Here is a 16,003-nt window from a genome sequence, read left to right on the forward strand (position 1 = left end):
TTAACTTTGGTTACAGCTCATTCGTAACGAATTGTTGCGTGCAATCTAATAAAGCGCAAGTTGAAGATGAATGATTTGATTTCAATGAGCTTGAAAGTCCTTTTGTTTTGGTGTTGGGTTTAATACAATTTGTATGACTATAACGAATCCGAAAGTGCAATGTTACTTTAGTAGAAAAATTGGATGACTTGTATTCTGATATTGATAGATGTGTAGAGTAATATGACTAGTTTATAAAATATCGGTAATGTTCTTTGTCATGTCTGTGTTCAACAAATATGCGATCAAGTCTTACCATTCGATATTAACTTTCGCAGTCGACGTAAGCGATAATTTGTTGAAGTAACAATATCGACGAGTTCAATAATATTCCCCATCGATGCATTCGAATAATCTGTCAGCTGCAAGCTGATTAAAAACTTGATGCCGTTTTGTGGTTAACTCAAGTCAGTGGTCGCGTTTGTGTTGATTTCAGGAATGATCATGACGAGTTGGCCGGGTAAATTAGCGGTAGTAACTATGACCGTGCAGAGTTGCTGACATTCCAATATCTTTTACGCTGTCATATATGGATTCAATTGTGATAATTTAATTCTCAGTTATTGTTCAGACATTCAAATCTCGTATACTCAAAATATAATAGGTTTATTTCAAATCTCGTATATGCACCGATTAGTAAATACTTTGTCTTACAGAATAGTAACGACCTTTACAGTTGATTAAATATTATCGGTCATATGAATACAACCAGGATGAATTAATTCAAATTTATGAGTTGCAGTAATATAATCAAGTAAGTGAAAACTTGATTTTTAACACCGGTTAATGTTATGAATAATTCTTTTGAGTATGGTAAGATGTTAAAATGTCGCTTTGACAAACGGAAAGCCGGATCGTGAATAGAGTTGTAATGTTTCATTATTCGTTTCAAATCAACATGCGTATAATATCGAAATGGTACTTGGAAAGATGGTAGTCATATTTGTCAATCTATTTTAATTCAGACTATGTCAAAGTCGAGATATTTCATTTTGGATTACCCCAATTTACCTTTAGTACATCCCGCGAATGGATTCCGACGCCGCACTATAACATTTTTGATAATAAGGTCTCAAAGATTCTCAATCAACAATACCTGGATTTTTTGGTAATGCTAGAGTTGGCAAATGCTAAGTTGCGTGTTTTTGTTAAGCGTTTGATTTCTCAGTAATAAATACAATTATTGTATGTGCATACTTGTGATTCTTGATTCTTGTTTAGTTAGTTGGTATTGATTCTATAGGTGTGAAACAGCGGCGTGGAATGTGTGAATAATTCGACGTGCCTGAAGTTTGGAGTCAGCTATATTCAGGTTACGTTCGAATCAACTGATCGCGGTAAATGGATTTCTCAAAGGATTAGAGTTGTACCGGATCAACACATTCAAATACGAATCAACTTGGTTTGTGTAGTGAGTTTCATTTCAAGTTGATAAATTGACACATTGATTGAATATTCTCATGATTCGCATCACGCAACCAAAGTCAACGTGAAACATATAGCGATCGCGAAAAGTATCAAATCTTGGATATTCAAGTCACCGTCTGCGACGGTTCTGTTATTCGGTGCTTATTACTTAATAGGTAATATTCTTATTATATCAGACTCGCGAAATCCAGTTCTGCACCAAACTACCAACATATTACATTGTAGCGATTGCGATGTATGTAACCACAAGTTACGAGAGATGGTTATGTCTGAAGCATTACCCTGTGAGTGGTTGTAGGATTTTAGAATTATTTCGCACCTTTTTGAATAAGCGTACACTTCACAAAGGATTAGGGTTAGAGTAGAAATAAGTGACAATTTGTCGCTATTCAAGTTACCGACACTGGCGGTCTGTTATTCGTTACTTATTAAATCTTTACGAGTGAAATCAAGTTCTGTGACAAACTGCTTACGAAAATTTCACCGCGTGAGTGATCGATATGACTGTAACATCAAGTCGCGTAAGTCTGAGACATTATCTTGTCAGCGATCGCCGGGTTTGCAAACTATTTCACACCTATTTGGAGTGTTAATATGTGAACGCGGCTATTGTTGGTATTGGAACCGCCGTCTACGCCGGCTCCGTGGTAAACTAATTACCAAGCGACTGATTCCTAGATTTAGCAAACTATTTCACACCCTTTTTGGTGAAAGTACGACATGCCGCTAGCATTCTATCAACGAAAGTACGAATCATCGCTGCGCCCATAAGAATAACGATATATCGAAGTCGCACTCACCGTAAACGTTGGGATTACCTCGAATCGGTCATATAAAATAATTTGGGATATACACATTAACTAAGGAGCAATCACGTGACTATTTACCATACCCGATACATATTCAACACCGGTCGAGAGATGCCTATACCCGAAAGGGCGATTCACGGCCGCACCCATAAGAACACATGGCGAGTCACCAGAGACCGCGTAAGAATACACGACAGGCGAATCACCGCCACCGCCTATAGCAAAAAAGGCGAGTCACGACCCCGAGTTTTCACGGCGAATCACCGCCACGAGCTATACCTGAAAGGGCGAATCACGGCCGCACCCATAAGAACACATGGCGAGTCACCAGAGACCGCGTAAGAATACACGACAGGCGAATCACCGCCACCGCCTATAGCAAAAAAGGCGAGTCACGACCCCGAGTTTTCACGGCGAATCACCGCCACGAGCTATACCTGAAAGGGCGAATCACGGCCGCACCCATAAGAACACATGGCGACTCACCGCCTAGAGGGGGGTCTAAAAAGGCGAGTCACCACCCCCGGTTTTCAGGCGAGTCACCACCCCGCCCATAAGACCACATGTAAATCTATGCGATAGACTTCTATCTCCTTACATTCAGTTGTGTCGTGTCCATTTTAATACGGGCCCCACGTGTATGACATGCACACACTAACACCGTAAACAGAAGTCGATGATTTTGATTAATAAAAATATTTCTTGACTACATCGGAATGTCTATGTTGTAGAAAGTAAATACTTTTATGAAGTTGTGTGTTTAATGAAAGCGATTGGTTACAAGTATGTGTTGGGGAAAGAAAATTTATTTTTCTGTATGTGACGAAATGAAAATAGATTCGTGGTTTTAATTGAATTGTGACTGTGTTGTTTTAATGTAAGTTTCAACAGGTAGACTTGACACTGAACAACAATTCGACCCACAAAACATATTCGTTGTATGATTTGTCACTGGTGTGTAAAGGGTTAGGAATTTTTTGAATGATAATATCTACTAGCTGTTTTGTTTGAGGGTGATCATGTGATGACTCAGCACTTTTCGTTAGCAAAGTAGATTGATCTATGTGAAAGATGTAAGGACCGTGACTAGAAAACATATGTACTTTGTTGTTGGGGTACTGCTATGGCATTGACATAACCCTCTGGGAGTGAGTATGCTTTTCTTTCACGAAAGTTTACGTGCCCCCGTTGTAATAAATTTGTGTTAACTAAACTAGGATGGATACCGCAATTGTGCTGGACTTACACATGGTATTCGCATACTGTACACATACAAACTTTTGTGTAAACAACTCTCTGATGTTTCTGTTAGTACTAGTTCTGTGTTGAACTATTTGATTATTAAGATACATGAACACCCATTCCGACAATAAAGGTCTTGTGATATCGAAACAGTTTGTAGAGTCTAACCAACCATTCTTTAGTTTCGTAATGCGAGAATATCGAGTAAAGTTAATTACTTAGTGTGATGTTAATATCCTTCGTACTTTTGTAAGAGTTGTGGAGTAACATACAAAGTAACTAGTTGACACAAAAAAAATATTGAATGACTGCTAACGTATTGAGTTCATAATCCAAGAGGGTGAAATTTGTTTACTGTTAAACTAACATAACTCATATCCAGCAAAACAGATACAATCCGATGATGTGATGTTGGTCAATATCCATTTTGTAAAGATTGAGTAAATCCTCCCCCGTCAGGTGGGTGTGATTCAAATCAATAGCATGTTACACATAAACATCATTTGTATTGAGGGTGATATTGTGAAGATGATGCCGCAACAACACAACAAGTAATATTTTGTATCGGGTGTTTGTACTTAAGGAATAGCGGAGTGTGCGATATTTTGGATATGTGTGCACGGTTGTAAACTACGGTTGTTCTTGGGTCTTGCGTCGAGTAAATTAGAACTATGTCTAGAATTCAAACACATCCAAGTAAGTTCTTTAGCGACTATGATTACATCTACTTTGACGAGAGGAAATGGAAAAATTCAAATGGATACTACTGACGGACACAAAGTGCAAAATGGTTTTATCAGATTTAGGTGTAGGATATCTTTTCGATTTCTTTACCAGAGTGTGTTTTACAAATAATTCCAGTACACCTAACTATAGGATACATTTGGCAAACATCGTGTAAATTGTTTCTTTGTGATGGTAACGACTTTCGGCGGCTTAGTTTCATGTCGGGAATTATTATTTGAGGGTTCAAAAACAATCAATACTAGAAATGAACAACAATGCAAAACACGTTTAGCAAATAACAGTGTAGCAAGTACTTTTTCGATATTACGAGTGTTGGGCACTAGACACTTCTAGTTGAATTGGATGCATCTAACAAACATTTCACAATTTACTTTTGCAATAATCAAAGTCTTAGAGTGTATAACCTCGCGATATTTTACATTTAGCACGCACAACGGGGAGTTACTAAAACGATTAAGAATTGATCGCTAGCTTCGAACGGTACTCGATACTCAAAGTGATATTTTCACACTCTGTAAAGTGCATATGTTTCAATTCTCTGTCACAAATTCCGACAATAAATCGTTGGATTCAATAGTAACGATATTGTGATATACTGATTCTACACTTAGTCGTTTCAATTACCCGTTGGGAATCGGATAATAAAGCATTTTGTATCGGATGTTCAATGTATGAATACTGGAATTATTACATCTTTAGTGCTGTTTATCGCAAACGATAGATTTTAATAATTGTACTGATTGTTGAATGTAATAATACCGATGTTGTCGTTTCATCTTTAGTCTTGGTTACTGGAAATATTTCTGATATCCGCGATACGCAGAGTGATTTTTACCAAGGTGAAGTAATTTTCCTATCAAGAACATTTCAGACACACATAGTTTTACAGTTTAATATGTTAATAACATTGGTACTGAAAAGTTTGTTGCTGTCATAACATTTACCACAACGCCGGGTCTAATTAACGCAAATAATTTAATAATAAAGTAATGATCAACTATTAGAAAATCTCATATGTCAAATCAATGTGTCAATCCTTATGTTCACAGCATGATAACTTTGAATATAACACCATCGTTCGATTGTAAGAAATGAATACTCAACTACGTTGGTCGGACTTTCAAATCTCGTATACTCAAACATATTATGTTAATCTCAAGTCGCCGACCCTGAGAAGTAATTACTTTTGTCTTGCAGAATATACCGCGTAGTAATTCCTCTATCTTACAGAATAGTAACGACTTTTCAAGTTGAATAAAAAAGGTGTGTAGGGATATGAATACAACCAAGCTTGTTATGGATTTCAGGTTTTAGTGATTGTATGGATTCGTGTATGTTTGGCTGTTTTTCATACTGATACTGTTTGAGTTGGTCGGGTAAGTTACAAACAGATTTACTTGATAATGTTTTCGTGGTTGACTCTTTGAATATGGTAAGATGGTGAGATGTCGAGACGCAATACTATTTCCGTACACTCAATTACAACAAAACATAACCCGCATTCAAATAAGCCGTAAGCTACAAGTGGATTTAAAACTTGATGTTGTTTTGTGGTTAACTCAAGTCAGTAGTCATGTTTGTGTTGATTTCGGGAATGATCATGACGAGTTGGTCGGGTAAATTAGGTAATGTGGTAGTAACTATGACCTTACCGAGTTGCTGACATTCAAATATCTTTTACGCTGTAATATACGGATTTAATTGTGATAAATTATTTCTCAGTTATTGTTCAGACATTCAAATCTCGTATACTCAAAATATAATATGTTCAAGTAAAATCGTATATGCACCGATTAGTAAATACTTTGTCTTCACAATAGTAACGACCTTTACAATCGAATAAAAAAAGACCGATCATACGAGTACAACCAAGATGAATTAATTCAAATTTATGAATTGTAGTGATATAATCAAGTAAGTGAAAACTAGATTTTTAACAATTGTTAATGTTGTGAATAATTCTTTTGAGTATGGTAAGATGTTAAAATATCTCTTTGACAAACGGAAAGCAGGATCGTGAATAGAGTTGTAATGTTACAGTACTTGTTTCAAATCAATGTGTGTATAATATCGATACGGGACTGTGGGGAAGTTACTAGTCATGTTTGCCAATCCTATTGCAATGCGCACTACGCCAAAGTCGAAATAATCGGTTGCGGATTAGGATTTTACAATTATTTCACACCTTTTTGAATAAGCGTCAACTTCACAGAGGATTAGGCGTTGGGTCAGAAATAAGTAAAAATTTGTCGGTATTCGAATCACCGTCTACGCCGGCTCTATGGTAAACTAATTACTAAAGTATCACCATAGTGTCCTATATGGTGTCGACACAAGCAAATCGCACGGTTCAATGAAATTGTATCACGTCACAGTTTCCATTTGGCTACAGGCAATTTGACGGTGATATTTGACCGGCTTGTCGAGCATTAAATTTGATGAATTGAGTATCAATCGAAAGCTGACGCTGTACTGCTTGCGAAAATATAAACTTTATTCCACTCATGGCCCTGGAATCCCCACAATCAGTCCCAAATTATTCATTGTCGAGTAGATTGGCAGTGTGACGCAACAATGCTGTCTGGCGAAACGAGAGACTAGCTCAAGAGCAAGGATGCGGCCGAGCGGCGAGAGTGGGATCAGCTGACGTCGCGGCAACAGCAATGTGCAACCGCGCCACAGAAGAAACGCTGCGCTGTTGATACTTTTTCTATGCGCTTCGGTACAAGCGAGCACACACCAGCCTTTCCTTGACTTGTAAGGGTAGAACTGGGTCCACAGAATGTATTAGGGCCCTACCAATTTTCGCGCAATATCCTTCAGCTGATAGAGATATGTAGGCTACGTCTAAGTAGTCTACATTGGATATGTCAGATTATTATGATATCGATTGCCTTAGCCCGCTTGTTGCGCAGGGCTCCAGAGACACCAGACTTGGACAACTAGATAATTCTAGTTGTCTAATTACACTAAATTAGAGCGAAATGCCAGTAATCTAATTCTAATCTAATTTGGAAAAGCTGAAAATTTTCTAGTTGTCCAAGTATATGCTCGGATAACTAGATAATTCTAGTTTCTAATTTCACTAAATTAAAGCGAAATGCCGGTAATCTAATTCTAATCTAATTTGGAAAAGCTGAAAATTTTCTAGTTGTCCAAGTCTGAGAGACACGTCGCGATGTTGATGGCGGGTGTCGATACTTTCTATAGTCGCTGTTATGGTTAAGTGTGAGCAAGGAGCATTGAGCATGAGCATACATTACAAGCTTTTATTTGATCCGTATGGGTAGGACTTGGTCCGCGAATGCAGCAGGTAAAATGTTGATTGTTGAATAAAGTTTAACAGCAGGAGTGTCGAATTAAAGTGGTATCGCTGTTCGGATTCAATCCGTTACTAGAAAGCTTGCGGGCCATACCTGCCAAATGATTCCAAAATGTTACCACCAAATTCATAGCCTACCTTGGTTTTTCACTGGCATATATCTGATATCACTATAAACGTTGACGTTGGAATTTGGTTTGGCATTTTTCAATCACCAAACAGTTTTTTTGAATGCCGGGGACCTTTACCGTCAAAAGTAATACAGTGGTATCACAGATATTTGAATTATATTCATTCTGTAGCCTGTATTTATATTCCTAATGTAACTTACGTAAAACGGATTTGCATTATTTTTTTTCGCATCTGTGAATAACTGAATGTCCATTGTCCATTCGGCCTAAAAGAGTTTGCACTTTTTCGCCTTCTCGGAATTTGGTGTCAAGGTCACCGACGTGGTGCTTATGGGGACTAGAGTGAAAACTCAACACTGTAGTTGTATTACTACAATATGATATATTTACATAATCTAAATTTGCTGTCTTGAGTGAATCTTATTACTTGAAAGTATATTTTTTTACCAGAAATATTTCTATCAGCTGAAGGATATTGTGCGAAAATTGGTAGGGACCAAATACATTCTGTGGACCCAGTTCTACCCTTACAAGTCAAGGAAAGGCTGGTGTGTGCTCGCTTTTAGCGAAGCGCCTGTAGAAAGTATCAACAGCGCCACGCATCTCCGGAGCCCTACGCAACAAGCGGGCTAAGGCAATCGATATCATAATAATCTGACATATCCAATGTAGACTACTTAGACGTAGCCTACATATCTCTATCAGCTGAAGGATATTGCGCGAAAATTGGTAGGACCCTAATACATTCTGTGGACCCAGTTCTACCCTTACAAGTCAAGGAAAGGCTGGTGTGTGCTCGCTTGTACCGAAGCGCATAGAAAAAGTATCAACAGCGCAGCGTTTCTCTGTGGCGCGGTTGCACATTGCTATTGCCGCGACGTCAGCTGATCCCACTCTCGCCGCTCGGCCGCATCCTTGCTCTTGAGCTAGTCTCTCGTTTCGCCAGACAGCATTGTTGCGTCACACTGATAATCTACTCGACAATGAATAATTTGGGGCTGATTGTGGGGGTTCCAGGGCCATGAGTGGAATAAAATTTATATTTTCGCAAGCAGTACAGCGTCAGCTTTCGATTGATACCCGATTCATCAAAATTAATGCTCGGCAAGCCGGTCAAAAATCACCGTCAAATTGCCTGTAGCCAAATGGAAACTGTGACGTGATACAATTTCATTGAACCGTGTGATTTGCTTGTGTCGACACCATATAGGACACTATGGTATCACCATGCGACTGATTCCTAGATTTAGCAAACTATTTCACACTGACTGGACTAGTGTAATAATCGATAGTAGCACACGGCTGGACGGGAAATAATTCAGTGCACAGGTCATTCGAAATATAGGCCGCACGCGCTGATAATCCTCACAACCGATCGCGTTTCCAAAACGGACGTAGTTAGTGGGTCACACATCAAAAAGCAAGCGCAAAAATCTGTTTTTCAAAATCGTACTACGGTTTAGTGAATTTCCCCGTCGGAAATAAGTGACAAATTGTTGCTATTCAAGTTACCCACACTGATGGTTCTGTTAGTCGGTACTTATTAAATCTTACCAGTGAAATCAAGTTCTGTGACAAACTGATTACTAAAATTTCACCGCGTGAGCGATCGGTATGGCTATGACACCAAGTCGTGAAAGATGACTATGTCTGAGGTGTTATCTTGTGGGTGATCGTAGGATTTTACAAATATTTCACATCTTTTTGAAGTGTTAGTTTGCGAACGCGACTTTTGTTGATATTCGAACCACCGTCTACGCCGGCTCTGTGGCAAACTAAATACCCGAGAGTACGACTTGCCGTCACCGCCTATATCCGAAAACGTTAGCATGCGACCGATCCCTATCTCTGTAACGCTATCATACAACCCGAGCCTATACCTGAAAACATTAGCATGCCGCCGCCGCCTATACCCGAAAGTACGAATCACGACCACGAGTTTTCATTACCAGTCACCACCGCAGCCTATACCGAAAGTACGAATCACGACCGCACCCATAAGACGCAATAGCCGCTCGCCACCCCCGCCATAAGACGCAATAGCCGCATGCGACCGCACCCATAAGAACACACGGCGAGTCACCAACACAGCCTATACGCGAAAGTATGACATGCGAAAGTACGATGTGCGAGAGATGCCTACACCCGAAAGTACGATATCCCGATGCAACCATAGGAACACATGGCGAATCACCACAGATCCCGTAAGAATACACGACAGACACATTTATCGTCGTTAGCATGTCACCGCACGTATACCAAAAAACATTAGCATGCCACCACGAGTTTTCCATGCGATGTGTGAGAGATGCCTATACCTAAAAGTGCGACATGCGAGCGCACCCATAAGAACCAATGGCGATGTGCGAGCGGAAGGGGGGTCTAAAAGCGCGATATGCCAACACGAGTTTCGCGGCGACATGCGAGCGGGCCCATAAGAGCCCCTGCCACATCACGACCGATCTACTACACTACTAACGTAACCTTCAATTCAAACAATTCCTATCACTCATTAGGGCATCGTAATATATCACTAAGACGGTTATATTGGCACACGATGTAGATAAAGTATCATGCTATTCTAAAAATAAGCTAATACCCCCTCCTTTCTCGAGAGCTACCTTCATTGAATTGATGAGAAACGCTGTGTGTTCTGTTGAATTTAGTTTCAATAATATCATGTTCCGACAATCTGACGGTGTAGCAATGGGATCACCATTGGGTCCTATTCTAGCCAATATATTTGTAGGATTTCATGAAGATAAGCTCTTCTCTTCTTGTGTTAAACCGCCCTTATCATACCATCGCTATGTCGATGACACGTTCGTGATATTCGATAATGAATCTGACTGTGATAGTTTCCTGGAAAATTTAAACAAACTACATCCAGCATTGCAATTCACGTCGGAAAAAGAAATTAACAATCGCCTGGCATTCCTTGACGTTCTTGTGGAGAAACGGGATGGCAAATTCCTTACCTCCGGAAGCCCACATTTTCGGGTCATTACCTTCGATGGAGCTCTTTCAGCCCAAAAAGTCGTAAAATCAATTTAATCGGCACCTTGGTTCACCGGGCGTTGATGATTTGTTCCGAGGTCAAGTTGAATAATGAACTTGACTACATCCGTAAAATTTTCATTGACAACGGATACCCAGAGTATGTTATTAAGCGGGCAATAAGTAAAAAGTTAAGTCATTGGAATGATACCAAACCAGAAGAAACCCCCGAAGTAATTTCGCGTGAAAATAGGGATGTGTACATTCATCTTCCTTGGATTGGCCCGGTTTCTTATCGATTTGAGAAACAGATAACTTCAGCAGTCTACCGCTGTTATCCAGCGGTGAAAACCAATGTTGTTTTTACCACGATACCAATGTTTCCTGCAACCCTAAAGGACGTTCTCCCGGCTATAAAACAAAGCAACGTAATTTATGAATTCAAGTGCCACTGCGATTGTCGGTACGTAGGGAGAACTTCCAAACGGTTGCAGGACCGTATCAAAGAACACATTCCACCGTCTGTCAAATCTTATATCTCAAATTCGCAGCTTAACAATCCGCTTGTTCTTGAACATAACCAGGCCATGGGTCAAAAATCTTCTATAGGCAAACATTTACTAGAAAATCATACGTGTGCTGCTAACTATCACGAGGACATGTTCTCTATATTGGCTAAGGGTCGCAATTTATTTCATTTGTCTGTTGTTGAGTCCACCATCATCACTATGAGCAAACCTAGTCTATGCCAACAGAAAGAATTTGTGTATCATTTGAAAATCGCGCATTAACTTGTTTTGCTTCGCTATCTCCATGCCAACGCTTCAGTTCTCTCGTTTTCCTAACTTTGTATATTTTCTGTGTTACGTCATAATTAGCGATATATATTGTTGCTGAACATATAGTTATTCGAATTCTCGCATTATTGCTGACGATACTCCCCTGACGAGGGTCAGCCGAAAAGCTTCGGGAATAAAATGAATATTTTATTCAAATGTATTCTAAAAATGCATTCATTTTATCACATCTTTAAAGGTATATACAGCGAAATACTTTAATACGCATCCAAAAATTACGATTTCATAATTCACAATCGTAATATTATTTGTTGTGTGAGTCCTTACTGTTTACGTGTCGTGTGGAATTCTTGGAAACATCGCATGTTATAGTAGGGTTACCATATTTTGTAAATATGAAAAGAGGACACTTTTTTAAAATTTTCAGACTTGCAAAACCGGAGGAAAATCCTGAAAAAATGGTAAATTTTTCCCACTTCGTGGTCGGTTGACTAAAAATAGGTCAACTTCCCTGCCCAGCTCCCAAAATACCTGCCGCAGCGTTTCTTCAGTGCTGATTTACTGTATCTAAGTCAGCGGTTCTCAACCGGGGGTCCGCGAAGCATTTTCAGGGGGTCCGCGAAGCCTCAAAGTAATTGATAACCTAATTTGTATTATTTATTTATTCGGAAAATCACGAGGCAGTTTCGCTTCATTACTAGTAAAAATCTAGAGCTCATCATCAACAGAATCGTGATCTGAGATGAAACATCCTACTGTGCAGACTCATATTTATTGCTAAATGGCTGCCAATAGCCTACTGATACAAAAACTTTGCTGTTTAGAGATGTTTTGTTGGGGATTGTGGGAAAAAGTTGGATGAGTAAGGTCAATCATGGTGACTTCGAACTGTTTACAAAATTCCATTTTCTCCTGTGATATAAGCCCACACAACGATTTTTCCATAATAACTTCAAGATAAGCTGCTAGTCAGGGGTGGCCAACCTTTTCGGCCAAAGGGCCACATGAGATTTACGTAGAAATGTCCAATGCTCCATCTTAAGCCCCAATGAGCCTCCAGGCCGAACTCTGTTACAAATATTCGATGAGCATAACTATGCTCGAAACGGAGCCAGCGAAGAATTAGCCATAGAAAGTGAGGCAAGCTTTCAAATTGATGAAATCAATCTTAAAGGCAAGTTTGACATTTCGCAAGTTACTTGGGAAGAGCTTACTCAAGGTGGGGAACTGCGACATCGATTTAATTCGGCGGATTACAGGAAGATTATCCTTGATGGAATATATGCCATATACAACGAATGTGTACCAGCAATTCAACAACATTGTCTAACATTTTCTCGCGATGCAAAAGATAATGGAAAATACGAAGGTAATGTGCTTCTATACTGTACTCATTCACAATGCTGCGACTGCAATGCTAAATATGTCATTGAATTCTATTCATTTCGTAATTCGCCTATTGTTGTGGCTGAAGTTTCTATATTTGGTATTAGGCGACATTCCAAACTTTGCGTTCGTTCACGACCTATTCGGGGCAAAGAAAGAAGGGATATGACAGAAGAACTGAGGCATTGCTCTGCAGCAGTGCAATTTAATAAACTGTATCAAACGCTGACGCGGAATCAGAGATCCCTAGGATCGCATATCGAAGTCCCAATAATCCCCCAGGTTCTTCGCAAAATGAAAAGCGAAGAAAATTCCCCAGGGCCTTATCTCTTGTGCTGGTGGAATTTGGAAACCAGGAAGCTAAGTGAACCAGAGAAGTCAACACCGTTCAGTCGCACTATCCAGATTTCTCCCCCAGAAGTCATATTATTTTCAAGCTGGGGAGTTAAAACATTCAATATTTTGAGTGCTATCGATAACGCATATTTGGATGCGACTGCCGGTATAACTCGTGGCGGGGATTTTCAAATTTTCACTCTCCTTGTTCGAAATCCTGTTCGCGGTAAATGTTCTCTGCCTGTTGCGTCGTGCGTAACAACTTGCCACACTACGCAGAATATTTCGAGCTTTCTAAATAAATTCCTCGAAGTTCGATTTCAGCTGACGGGGAGCCGTAAGCATCCCGTCAGAATTATCATTGATGGAGCTGCTGCAATGTGGAATGCGGTTTTACAGTCTTTCACGCATGAAAATCGCACTGCTTTATACGAAAGATGCTACAGAATAGTATCTGGCACTCCTAATTCTGGTGATTTGGACCTTTGCATCGTGCAAAATTGCTTGAGTTATTCGATGAAGGCAGCGAAACATTATGTATTGAAATATTACCCAGCCCAAAAAGTTGCAGCGATGACTTGGATTTCGAGATTTTTCAATGCGGATACGCTCGAGGCCTTGGACCAGCTGGTCATGAGTTTTATTGTTGTGACAAACTGCCAGAGAGCATCCAATTTGGTGGAATATCATTTCAACAACTTGAAATCGTTCAATCTTAGCTGTGATGATATTGGCAGTGATGATACCACAACAGATCGATTCAACGGTGAGGACTCAACTGACGTTCATCTAATCGACATCAAGTCATGCGATAAACGCCATGAAAAGAAATCCCCAATTTTGAAACGATATGAGGCAATGGTAAATCAATTCCGGAAATCAGAAGATTGCTTGAAACACATAGACAGTAATGGACTCCCTGACTATAACGTGTACTACAGCGAAACATTTTGCGACAAAGTAATAAGTGTTATTTTGAGCAAAATATCCACGACCTCCAAATTGATGCTTGGTGATTTGTCTCGCCATTGCCGAGCGGATGGTCAAACGACATTGGAACAACAAGAGCTCTTTAATACTTTCTCGTCGAGATTTGCAAAGATTCGCGGTCTTGAATGTCAAAACGTGTCGAAAATAACAGAACACAAGGTTGTATCGAGCAGCATTTCGGATATTTGAAAAGAGTTATACTCGAAAATTCTCGTGCCAATGACCTTTCCCATTTTGTTAAGCTTTATACAGCTGCTGTCAATGTAATACAGAAGCAGTTCTATGACACAGTGGAAAAATTCGGCTTCATGGTTAATGGTCCATTATGTGGTCTAGTAAATCCCGATGATGAAATTGGCTCTGAAAACACTGGAACTGGAACGGAACTCATTGAATCCAAATTTAAAAAGAAGAAAACCGGAAAAATCACTACTTCGTATTATCATGGCGAAATCAACAAATCTCGGCTGAAATACAAAAATGCAGTGTCATCAGTCGTTGCGTTGCAGGAATCTCGAGAACAGGAATCGACTAATAGCATGCTGGTTGCATGCGCGGACACAATACCTGCGTATCTGAAAGACGCACTTTTTCCTGGGCTGTTACCAGCATAAACATTCGAAGGGTGTTGCCTTACACTTGCCAATAAAATCTGGCATCAGGCGGAAAATATTGAAGACATGAATACTGTAGCCGTTAAATGTGACACAAACGACATTTGTTGGTCCGATATACTCTCCACAAGACCATCATCTGATTTTACGTGTAACAGACCCGGACCCAGCAGGCAAAAAACCACTTCCGATGACAATGGCTGATTGACAGACACAACACAATGGTATACCGATATATCGAAAATTCCCCTTTGCTTCCAAGACAAACTCCAAAAAACAAATTTCCTGCGCCAATCTGGATTTGACGGCAGAAATACTGGCAAATAAAACGTATAAAAGGGAATCGCTTCGTTCGCTATACCCAAAATATGTTAACCAAACCAAAAACTCGTTTGTTTTGTTATACCCTGTACTTTCGGGGAAACACTTTATCTTGTTGACAGTCAGCAGTGATGACGAATATATCATGATTTATGACTCATTTCGCCCTTCACCCATTGATTTCAAAATGAAAGTGATCGAGCATTTATTTCCGCACGTGAACAACGCCACCCGTTGTCATGTACGGGGGTTCAAATTGGAATGTTTGGTCAAACCAGGGGTGGGCAACATACGGCCCGCGGGCCGGATCCGGCCCGCGAAGGGATTTTGTCCGGCCCGCGGACAGTTTTCCGTTTTACATGATAATGTGGCCCGCGGCCCTAATCTGCCGAGATTTCCCACTACTTGCTTACGTCAAATTTTAGTGACTGCATAGTGCATGTTAACATATATGTACATGCGCAGCGTGCTAGAGTGGAGCTTACACGTAATTTCGTCGAAACGAGAAGACTTGCATTATCGGCATTTGCGATGTACTCAACCCTAATGTCGTTTGTGGTAATCATGGTGTTTGTCGACTACAATGGTCAATTACAACAGGCTGATATTTCTTATTTTTCATTCTGTAACCGTCAACTTGTAGCACGGCACACTTGCAGGCTTTTGTAAGACGAAAACACTGCTTATACCAGGGGTCGCCAACTCAAAACGGGTCGCGGGCCACTTTTCAAATTTCATAGAGGTCGCGGACCGCATGAATTCATTATCGATATTTCTCAGGCCACACAGTTGAACAACGATGCTATCTCGTCACCTACTCAACCCTAACGAATATATGTGTTGG

At 40.0% G+C, this 16,003-nt stretch overlaps 1 protein-coding gene and 1 long non-coding RNA gene across 3 annotated transcripts in view; one reads left to right on the forward strand and one right to left on the reverse strand.

Annotated features, from left to right (window-relative positions):
* LOC145455468 (uncharacterized) overlaps nucleotides 1-16,003 on the forward strand; it is a 175,944-nt gene that overhangs the window by 97,346 nt on the left and 62,595 nt on the right. The window lies entirely within an intron of this gene.
* Nucleotides 1-16,003, reverse strand: part of LOC145455462 (uncharacterized) — a 126,391-nt gene that overhangs the window by 17,529 nt on the left and 92,859 nt on the right. The gene's annotated exons all lie outside the window — the stretch shown is intronic.

Source organism: Botryllus schlosseri, chromosome 14, assembly GCF_051294905.1.
Source record: "Botryllus schlosseri isolate E-star chromosome 14, Bs_hap1, whole genome shotgun sequence".
Lineage (NCBI taxonomy): Eukaryota > Metazoa > Chordata > Ascidiacea > Stolidobranchia > Styelidae > Botryllus > Botryllus schlosseri.